Source organism: Geospiza fortis, unplaced genomic scaffold (genome assembly GCF_000277835.1).
Source record: "Geospiza fortis unplaced genomic scaffold, GeoFor_1.0 scaffold23, whole genome shotgun sequence".
In the NCBI taxonomy this organism is placed as follows: domain Eukaryota; kingdom Metazoa; phylum Chordata; class Aves; order Passeriformes; family Thraupidae; genus Geospiza; species Geospiza fortis.
Window position 1 is genome coordinate 8,050,806 of NW_005054303.1, and position 10,943 is coordinate 8,061,748.

Sequence of the window (10,943 nt, forward strand, 5' to 3'; positions counted from 1 at the left end):
CTGGAAAAGAGTTACAGATCTGCAGCCAAGTGCAGCGAGCAGTGCTGTGCTTTGCAGGATCTGTGCAGCTGGGAGACACGACATGGACTACTCATCCTTCAGCTCTGGCAGCCTGGAATGAGCCATCTTTACATGCTTGCTTCAGCCACAGGAAGCCCTGAAAGCAGGTTCCAGTGCTGTGAAGCCACCTGCAATCCCCCAGTGATTCCTCTGAAACCTGTGTGAGACCCAAGTATAGAAAGACAACACTGGAAATGCCCTTCCAGCTTTCCCTCTCATGCCAGCTTCATGCCTTTGAGGCAAGGACCAACCTCTGCAGCCAAGCTTCTCCCTCCTGTGTTTGCCCAGCTCCAGCTCCCCTCTGGTCTCTCTCTGCCAGACGTGTAGGGGACAGGGAGCAGTTAAAATTTTACAAAGAGGAGGTAGAGAGGGCCAGACACAGATGAATTTCTCAGTGCACACAAGCACCCACGCTGCTTTGGCTTTGCTAACAAAAGCCCCCTGCAACGACCCATCCTTCATTCCAAGCCTGGCCTTGGGGGAGAGAACAGATTTGTCCAGCCTGAAGCAATTCACTGCACAATACCAAGGGCAGGAACATGATTTTCACTCTTTATCAAAACAGTCAGTCCAAGGGCAAGGCAATACAGTGCAAATGAAACTAGCACGAGGCAGCACAGGCTGGTAATAGCAAGGAAAGAAGAACCAGGCAGTGATTTGAAGGTCTCCATCAAGTAAGGGGTATTTCCTGCCCTACCCTATAATATAACCCTTTCAAGTCTCATGACTCAGATTCACCGAGAATCACCACTTCCTTTTTGTTTTCCTCCTTCAACCGAAAGAAGCACTTTCTGCTGGCCCATGGCAATGTTAAATAACAGCCTTTCTCATGCTGGCTCAGCTGCCTGGCCCCAGAGGCGCAGGGTGGGGAGGTGATGTGTTCCACACACAGCTCACCTGCTGCAGGAGGGGACACGTCAGCCCATGTGCATTCAGGCAGCTCCCTTGAGCAGGCTACAGGACTAGAACCACTGCTTTCTGAGGTTAATCTAAACCCCCGGGGCTCAGTGCATCTCTGGTGTGGCTGGAAGGAGAAAGGGTTTATTATGAAAGGTGAAGCTTCCTCCAGTGAAGTGCAGAAAGCTGTCAGTCCTCCTTACCCCATGCTATTGCCAACCCCAGCTCTGAGTCTCTGCCCCAGCTCCACTGTTCAGATATTAATCAAATTCAGCTCAAAATTAGTCTTCAAGCAGTTTTCTGATGAGTAACCAAGGCACATTAGTGGTTGAGTCATAAGAAAGCAAACCTTTGTGCAGCAAGAGCAAGTTATGGAAACTCTGTCACATCAGCTTTGTGAGTGCCTTCAGATGTTTCCAAAAAAGCAGCTTTTCTGTACCTCAGCTCAAAACCTGTCAGTGGCAGGGGATAAATGTTTTGAAAATGTTAGCAAATGATTAAATGGTGCCTTAATTGCAAAAAACAGAAGCAGAACTGCACATTCATAGGCAGGCTGCCTCGTCCCATGGTGCATGATCCCATGGGAACACAGGAGATTTGAGTGCTCTTGCAGACTCTGTTGCCATCTTCCTCTGTAACTGTGGAAAAATCAGAGCTTCAAAGTCTAACACCGATCTTTAAGAGAAGTTTGGCGCCAAATTTGCTGAGCTCTTTACAGCTCTGGGGGAGAAGGCAAGAACCCTTGCTGTGGGACCTGTGTCCCATGTATGGGAACACAGCAGTGGTCTTGGATAGCAGTGAGCACTTGGGCAATAAGGACACGGCATTCAATCCAAATACTCTTCTAATCCATGTGCATCTTTTGGACTTGCTGATCCACACGAGACCTTTGTGATTAATAGCCACAATGGACTTTTCTCCCTTGAATCTCTCTAACCACTTTTTGAAGAACTTTATTCTTGAGTATGTACAGTGGACTCTACTGTTTAAAGCCTGACCTGGTAAAGAACAGGGGGGTTGTTTAAAAACTGTTACTGAAGAAAACAGAGTTAATCTTAGGATCCCAAGCTCTCATTTGACAAGGAAAAAGATGTTCACTATTACTGTTCACTATTGCACCTTTTCTATTGCACTTATGGCATTGCAGCTTCAACCACAGACCCTTTCAATCACCCATCTTCCTACTCAGTGAAGTCTTCTTATGAGAAGAGGTCCTGTTCCTAATATTATTCCTGTTGCTTTCTCCACATTTTATCTACTTTCTTTTGGGGTTTTTTTCAGCAAGGAAGTTAAGAACAGCTCTGTGCAGCCTCCCAGCTGTGAGCGCAAAACATTTCTATAGTAGCTTGTTATGTTCCTCCTTTTTTAGTGCACTTTTCCTGTTTGAACAATACCTAACATCTCGTTTGCCACTTTCTAATTGCTGAGCATTGAATTGACATTTTCATGGGGTTATACATGATGAGCTGAAGTTCTTCTTCCTGAGTGGCAATAGCTAATTTTAGACCTTACTGCTGTGCATGACTAGGATTGTCTTTTTTTTCTTAAGTAAATGAATTGCATCTGCTATTCTCCCATTCATCCAATAACCTTTGTGAGATCCTTCTGTAAGTCTTTACTGTCAGTTTTCATTTTTCTTTTCCTCAGTCAACCCTGTATCATCCGGAGCTTCTGTCACTTCTTTATTCACTGCTCTTGTAGATCACTTGTGAATATGTAAGAAAAGCAACACAAGATAAATCTCTATAGAAGTCTGCTAAAAATCCAGAATATCCTGAGCTGGAAGGGACCCACATGGATCATCAAGCCCAACTCCTGCCCCTGCACAGACACCCCAAAAATCACACCATATGGCTCAGAGCATTGTCCAAATTCTTCTGGAGGTCTCCCCTCACTCTCCTCTTCTCCAGGCTGAACCAGATTTAAGGCCATTCCTCCTCAGCCGTGAAATTTTTTTTGCTACATATGTCTTAACCAGTCATTAATCCATGGAAGTGACTTCATATTTACCCCTTTGACTACTAGTTTAATCCTCTATTTTTCCTTTTCTATCAATTTTCCAAGGACAATCTGAAGTTTCCTCACATAGTCTTCCTGTGATCTTCTGACTTTAAGATCTCCAGAAAATCTGCCCTTTCCTCACTATGTGTCTTAAAATATTTGATGAATGGAAATAATAAATGCTGAAAAAAAAAGGTCAGCTTATAGGAATGTCACAAATTGTCAGGGTAATTGCTGATGATAATCAAGTGCTTTTGTATTTAGAGGCAATTCCATGTACTGAGTCATACATTTCATCAGCTCTCCTGCTGAAAGAGCCTGTGTTCCTGGCCTAAATATTAAAGCATATGCAAAGACTTTGACGTTATTAGAAAATTATTGTTGTGTGTTGTTACATGTGATGTTCTGCCATAGGAGACCATTCTTGCCAGGCTCTGACAACTGTTGCTGCACAAACTTTTGCCTAATGCTAATCAATGAACCAAGTGGAATAAAAACATCCAAGTAAAAACTGTTTCATCCAGTAAAACAACTGATGATTAGACATGACTCTCACTATGGTTGCTTTGTTTTCCAGTCGCAGACAATTATACAAACAAGGGCCCAAATGTTTACATTGCAAACACACTGCGTCTTAGGCCAGTGGTTTGCTATGTTTCCAGAGCAACAACCCAAATTTTCCTTGCATTATGAGTATAACCACAAAATGTGCTGGGCAAATATGTTTCATTCCCAACAAACTTTGTGGACAATTTATAAAATCTACCATTAATCTGCATACTACCACTGCTTTTATGTGCTTGAGCAGGAGACATTCTTCTGTTGAAGGAGTACCTCAGGCATCCAAGGATAGGCTTTCTGAGTTGAATCTTCCTCCTTTTTACATATGAGGAACAGAAGTGGAGAGTTTGTCTAAATATAACATAATTTACCACAGCATGGGCCTCAAGTTACCTGGAAGACCCAAGTTCTCCTTGGCCTACTTGTTTGTTGGCCATGAATTCAGCCAAGAAAAGGTCCTTTAAAAAACCCAGAAGTTATAGGGATTAGAGAAAGAAGTGATGAACCAATTTGGCACCAATAAAATGGTGGCAAAACATTTTGTGTCTTTATTACTGGGCTTTAAACTGAGACCCTTTGGCTTTGGTGGCAGGATGGACATCCCTCAGCCAAGAGAAGGCAGAGATACAAAACCAGCATTTCCTTGAAACCAGAGTGGTAAGGGGAACAGGCTGACTTTATCCTCACAATGCATCAAATCATGGTTCTATTTATTTACAGGCAGGCATGATGTATGCATGTAAAATCAAATCAAATATCCCAAGCTATTGTTGAGTAGAGATTATGGGGTCAGCCTTTGTTCTGCTGCATGTACCAGCCTTGAAAGAGAGCCTTTGTGGAAGAAAATGGCCTTTGTGGAAGAAACTGTTCATATCAGTTTCCCTCCCCAAAATGAATTCTGCATTTCTCCCAAAGACATACACTGGGCCTAAGTCTTGCTCTTACAAAGGGGCTTTGTCTGGGTGCCTTTGCTTAGAACACAGATTTTATTTATCAAAACTGCGCATGAAACTCCGAGCCATGTTGATACTTAACATGCAGAACATGCTGCTTCTCTGGAAGCAAGGGCAGTGAAAATAGGGGTCTTGGAGGAGAAGGAACCATGCCTTGTCCTGCCATGGTAATTCCATCTGTCCACCATCTCAGGCTGAGTCACTGCTAGCACTAAGCTGTCTCTGGAAACAAAACCCCATGCCCTGCTCAAACCCAGAACAAAGACCTTCTGGGGAAGATCTGACAGCTTTTTGCAGCTATCATGCTTTTAATCAGTCTATTTCTAAGTCACTTAGCTAAAACTTTCACAGGCATTGGATCAAAGAGTGGGCAGTGAACCAGGCTCTGCAGGTGGTGGAGAGCTACCTCTTCCTATGAGGAGCAGGCTGGAAGAAAGCACAAAATATGAGACAAGCTCTACTGGGCCACGCCAAAGCTTCCATGCAACTAGACCCACAATTATTGTCTGTAAGTGGCCAAACAAGATGCTTCATAGTTGCCAGTCCTGTCTAACAATTAATTATACCAAGCTAATAACAAATAATTATGCTATAATTAATTACAGCATATAGTCCTATCCACCCATAACACCCCCTCCGTCTCCAACATTTTGCACCTTAGGAACTTCCAAAGCCAAAAATATTATCTCCATAGCCCTCAGTCTATTTTTCTTCTACAAACTGGTCTCCACTGATTTTTACTGTTGATAACATCGTGCAGCAGGGAGTTTCTCAACTTATGTCACCTGGTGTGAGGAATCATCTCTTGTTATTTGCCTCAAACTTGTCTTCTGCTAGTTGGATGAGGTTTTTTCCTGAAGTTCTAAATCTTTACTGGACAAGGCACAAAATAGCTGGATTCTGTTCTGCTGGATCAAATCACAGGGCCCAAGTGCTTGCAAAAATCCTTTCCCAGAAATGTAGCATTATTTTTTTGCCATATCCCCATGCCCAATATTCTGGGAAGGATAAAGAGGCAGGAGCTGTGACAATAAGGAAGTAATTTTGTTATAACCAGTTACATGCATATTAAGCTGGTTGGTCCTTCTTTCTGTGGCAGTGGATTGGTCATCCAAAAGCTGATGGAGGGAGTTTCCATTACAAGATACAGGGAAACCTACAAAGAAACTCCTGCTTCAAAGTGTACAAAACACTCCAGGCATCCAGGATACAAAAGGAGAAGGGAAACCAACAGTGAACCACAACCAAGAGATGTAGGCTGAGCCTGACATGAGTATTTGAGGAACAAGGAGGGAGCCAAAGGAGGGGTGACCTATCTCAAAGCACCCCCGTGTTGTGAGAGCAGTTGTTCTAGGTAACTACCCAAAATGAGAGGGCAAAACTATGTACCACAGCCTTTCTTCATCCCTTCAAGCTATAAACAGATGCTTAAGTAACAGGAAAGGAGAATTTAGGATCAAACCCCTTTGTGGTCACTGAAATTGGCATCTGCTGTTGCAGACAAATCCCTCTTCAATCACTTTTCATAAAGAAATGAAACTCCCTTTTAAATCAGCCTAGAATTTTGGCCTTTCATCTCCTAACAGAGATAACACTTTTCTGACCATTAAAACCCCTTTTCTCTTCCCCAGTGTAAATGGATTTATTTCTCATTAATACCCATTTGTTCTTGTGCTAGCACAGTTCACACACTTGAATAACCCGGGGGTATTTTGCTCCTGCGTGGCACTGACACCTTTCCTGAGATATTCAGAGATTATCACATGCCCTCTCAACCCTCATTTCGTTATGTTTTATCAGCCAAAAGTCTTTTAATCTCATGCTGTAAAACCCCACTAGCATCCCCCTTCTCAGCATCTTCCCACTTTAAATTCACCATTTTGGGAATTATCGAGAATTACACAGAGGATTTCAAAGGATGCTCCTAGGTGAGTTATTAGCAATGGGAACCTGAACTCCAGCAACTTGGGCATAAAAGCAGAATTCTTTCCTGACAGAATTGGAAACATTTCCAAGCTCTGGAAGACTTAGATATTTTTACATCACCTGGATAAGAGATAGGAGCAGGGAACCACATATCTCCTGTCCACCCAGTCTGGCTGACAGATGTGTATGCCACCAGTGAAAGGGATACCTGGATAAATACTGTCTCCTGAGTTTGTAACCAATTCCCTCACCCATAGCAAGTGACAGCAAGCATGTCTTTGCTTTGTACCTGGAGGAATACCAGGAGGAGCAAGGAGCAAGAGATTTATAAGAAAACCAAAGCACTGAATCAGTACAAAATTACATCCCGTTAGTCTGTGCCTTGAGTGTGCCTGAATAATCAGTGCCAAAATCACAGTGCTTTAAAAATCCATTACGTGAGAAATACAGCCATTAATCCTAAATTGCAATGAAGGGAAGAAAACTTCAGTCTCTGCTGTGGACTCTAGTTCTGAAAGCCTTTAATCTCTATGAAGTCATGTTTGAGATGCAGTTGCTGTTGCTGGGGAAATAAACATGATGGCCCACGAAGAAAAAAACACTGTCAAGTGGGGAGGAGGCAAGAGTAGCAGATGAGCCCTGATGAAACAAAGGACTCTCACTCTCCAAGTGTAGCCTCTAACAAAACAAAACATGAGGCAAAGTGACTGAAAACATCTTAGAAAAATTGACTGTGCTTAGGTGCGTTATATAGTAGGACATCTGAGTCTTTATCTAAATTACATAATCTAAGGCATTTCACCCATTCAGTGTCTCTAGACTTCTTAAATGAGAGAGGAGGTTTATCTTCCTCCCATTACAACTGCAAATGTGTGTCTAAATCCTCATGTACCATGTAATGCACCATTACTGACTTACAAATTCCTCATTGCTTCTCAGCGTTGTTACTCAATCTCCTGTGGTTCAGGGAACACTAAAACACAAAGATTATTTTGCACTTGGTATTATAGATAATATCCTTATCTTTAAGGTTCTCAACTCTCTTGGGGCCTCTCCCTCAGGAAAATTCAACTCTTTGACAACAGCTTTGCAACTCAAACCAAAAAACACTTTTCTTCTGTGCTCTGACCTTCGCTGTAAGCATTGCAAAGGGCTGAAGTGAAGAAACAAAAGATCAGGAATCCTTCTGTGCAGTACATGCTCTTAACCTTCACCACCACTGGAAATGAGTCCCACTTTAATCTGAACAGGGACAAACACGAAACCGACTCTCGTCATCAGACCTTGGGACAACAATTCCTGCAGCTGTGCAGAAATGACATTCTCAGCATGGCAGATGTCTGTCTAAAGCCCTGCTGCTTAGAAGGAAAAGGAATGTCTGCACAAACACTCACATCTCTGCATTCCTGAGCTCTACTGTAGCCCTGCCTTCATGTCAAAAATGCCAAATAAATGTTTCAGCCCTACTGAAGGGCAGGGCACAACTGCAGGTAAAATATCAGGAACCTGACAGAGGTCTGTGTGTAGACAGCAAGAAAAAAAAAGAGATCAGAAGAAAAAAAACTTTGATTTGTATTTTTGGCATTTAGATTAGATGGTCGTTGTAGGTCCCTTCAAACTGAAGTTTTTCTACTCTCTTCTATTCTATTTAATATTAGTGTAGGTAGTGAGAACACAAAGCAATACAAGCTAAGAATGACTTGGAAGTAGCTTGCTCCACTGAAAAAGTTACTTTTTAGGACCTCAATCCAGCCAGGACAACAATTCCCCTGAGCTTCAAAGCCCCATCTTCCAGCTGCTGTTCTATTTCTTTCCAGCCCTTTCACTGTGGGACCAAGCAGCCAAGCACGGGGATGCTGTTGAATAAAAATGAATTTGCTATCAGCTCTTTTGCCCAAACCAAAGGAAAAAAATGGCTAGCTGGAGGTTAGAAGAGCAAATAGTGGCTCATGGTGTAACCAAAGAAGAATTTCGTCCATGTGGTAGAGTTCTATGTACACATTTCTGACATAACTGGCAGTGATTACACCAACAGAAGTGGCAATTCAGACCATCAACAACAAATTCAGTGATCACAGCCCCTCCAGGCAGGCAGATGGAGAGCCCAGGGAGAGTTCAGCCTGATTTTTGTGGATGCAAGGTTCCAAAGTGCAAAGCACGCTGCAGATATAGGTCTGGAGAAGCAAACCAGCTACTGCACCCCCTCGGCCACAGCACGTGTGCACCCAGCTCTGGACATGGATGCACAGCGTGGCTTTATCCCAACAAAGGAGCACTTGTGTGTTCCCTGCTCACTCCCACAGTCATATCTGCTTTGGTCAAAAGGGATCTGGGTGAAAATGAGGGGCATTTACACAGAGTTTCATTTTTCCTCTTTGCTTTGTCTTTTCTGAGTTTTGCCCCTCATTCCTACATGATGAGAGCCCTTATGGCCCAGCAGTTATAATTCATCCTCCATAAGCAACTTTTACAGTGTGTACTGTCCTTCTATATCCAAGCAGGACACACAAGTACCAAGCATTAGAGTAAGAATAAATAAAGCAGTGAAACATGGAGGAGGAAGAGCTCCTTTGCTCCTCTCCCCGTCTCTCATCTGCCCTGAGTACAGGGTCACTGTGAGCTGCAGGTCTCCTGTGTGGGACCCAGCTGCCCCATGGCCACACTCCCTGCTGCCCCATGCTCCTGTAGACATAACAGGAAAGTGAATTGAGGGATCTATGGCCCAGCTGCCCCAGCACTCACAGTCGCCATGAGGGACAGAGGCCACAAACCTGATGTTGAAAATGCCTGAAATGAGCATATGAATGAGGCAGCAGGAGGGGAAGCCCCATGGGCCACATCAAGGTGTCCTACCTGTCTGACTCCCATATGGCAGGGCTACTCCAGAATACAAAGGCAGCAGACAAACACAAAGAAGAAGAAAAATGCTCTCAAGCAGGAAAGATTTGGGTTCCCTGTTCTTCTTCATATACCAAAGCAGCAAAAACTTGCAGAGAACGGAAAAAGGGCTAAAGCAAGAACAGCAGCAGCAGGCAAAGACAATTACTATTTCCTAAAAACCAAATAGTTCTTTCAAAAACAGTTTTATACCCTTTAGAGAAAGACTGCAGGGGACACATCCATTTTTCCCACTGTGTAGATTTCTAAAGCTAAGTATGTATTGCATAAGATACCAGTTAGAAACATTTGTTTTGGGCAAAGGAAGAAACGATGAGCCACTCTTGTTAACTGCCAGAGAAGCAGTCTTTTTCCATGTGTCTTCTCTTCCACTAAAAAAGAGAGGAGTGTTTTATGAGCAAACAGTGAAAGCTCAGGTCTCATTTTCCAATTTGAAGTCTCAGAAGTACTCAGCCCTGTGTTCTCACCCTGTAACTATCCTCCAGTCACCTGTAATCATACTCAGTGGTCCCAGCTCGGTTCTCAGCAGCTTGGAGCAGCCCTTTGCAAAACACTTCATCAGTTATTTCCCCCCTCCATGATTTTCCCTGCCAGGTTTTCTCTGGATGGCAAAGCTGAGTGGCTCTGCCTGAAACCAGAACTGACTCATGCCCCTAATGCCTATAAGAGATAGCACTTCTGACCCACAAAGGGGATCACTTTTCCACCAAATTCTCTCCACTTGGCTGTCAATATTTAGCTGAACTCCACTGTTTTGCAGCCCATCTCTAGAGCTGATGTGTTTTACTAATGGAAAAGGCATTCCTTCTCTTCTGCTGGGTTGGGTGGCCCACTGTGCCCATCTGAAGTACCATGAGATGTTAAACTTGTACTCACTTTAGTTTTAGGCTGTATCTGACTAGATGTTTACATGGTGATACACTAAAAATCTGTGCAAAATGCTCAAATATTAGCTTTACCAGCCCAGTGCAAAGTACAAGATTCAAACATTGTAACAGGCTATCCCGGGAACCGGTTGAGTCACCATCCCTGGAGGCATTTAAAAGACACGTCGATGTGGCACTTGGGGATGTGGTTTAGTGGTGGGCTTGGCAATGATGGGTTAACGCTTGGACTCGATGATCTTAAAGGTATTTTCCAACCGGATTGATGCCATGATTCTGTGTGAAAAGCGAAGAGCTTACACTGCAGTGTGCCGGGTCCCTAGAGGAGGGGGCAGGATCCCTCGGGTCTCTGACCGCCTGGGCAGCCTGTCCTAAGATTTCGTGATTCCCCTCTCATCTCCCAGCCCCGGGCCGCGGATCCAAACCCCAGGGCCGGACTGAGAGGGTCTCCGGGCCGGGCGGGGGCTGCACCCGCTCCCACCGGGGCCGCTCAGGCTGTCAGACGGCTGCGGGGCTGCGCTCGCCTCCAGGATGCCCAGGGGACACGGGAGGAAGGGGGACACTGGGGAGCCCCCCGGGACGGGCAGCACCCCTCTGCAGCGAGGGGAACGCGGCACTGGCTCCGCGCGGAGCTCTTCCCCCGGGATTGATCCGCCAGGGCGAGACCGGGACACGGCAGCGGGGCTGCTGAAGGAATACACCCGGCAGAACAGAGCTCTGGAGCGGGGCGGCGGAACCCCCGCCCGGGAGGACACAAACTTCC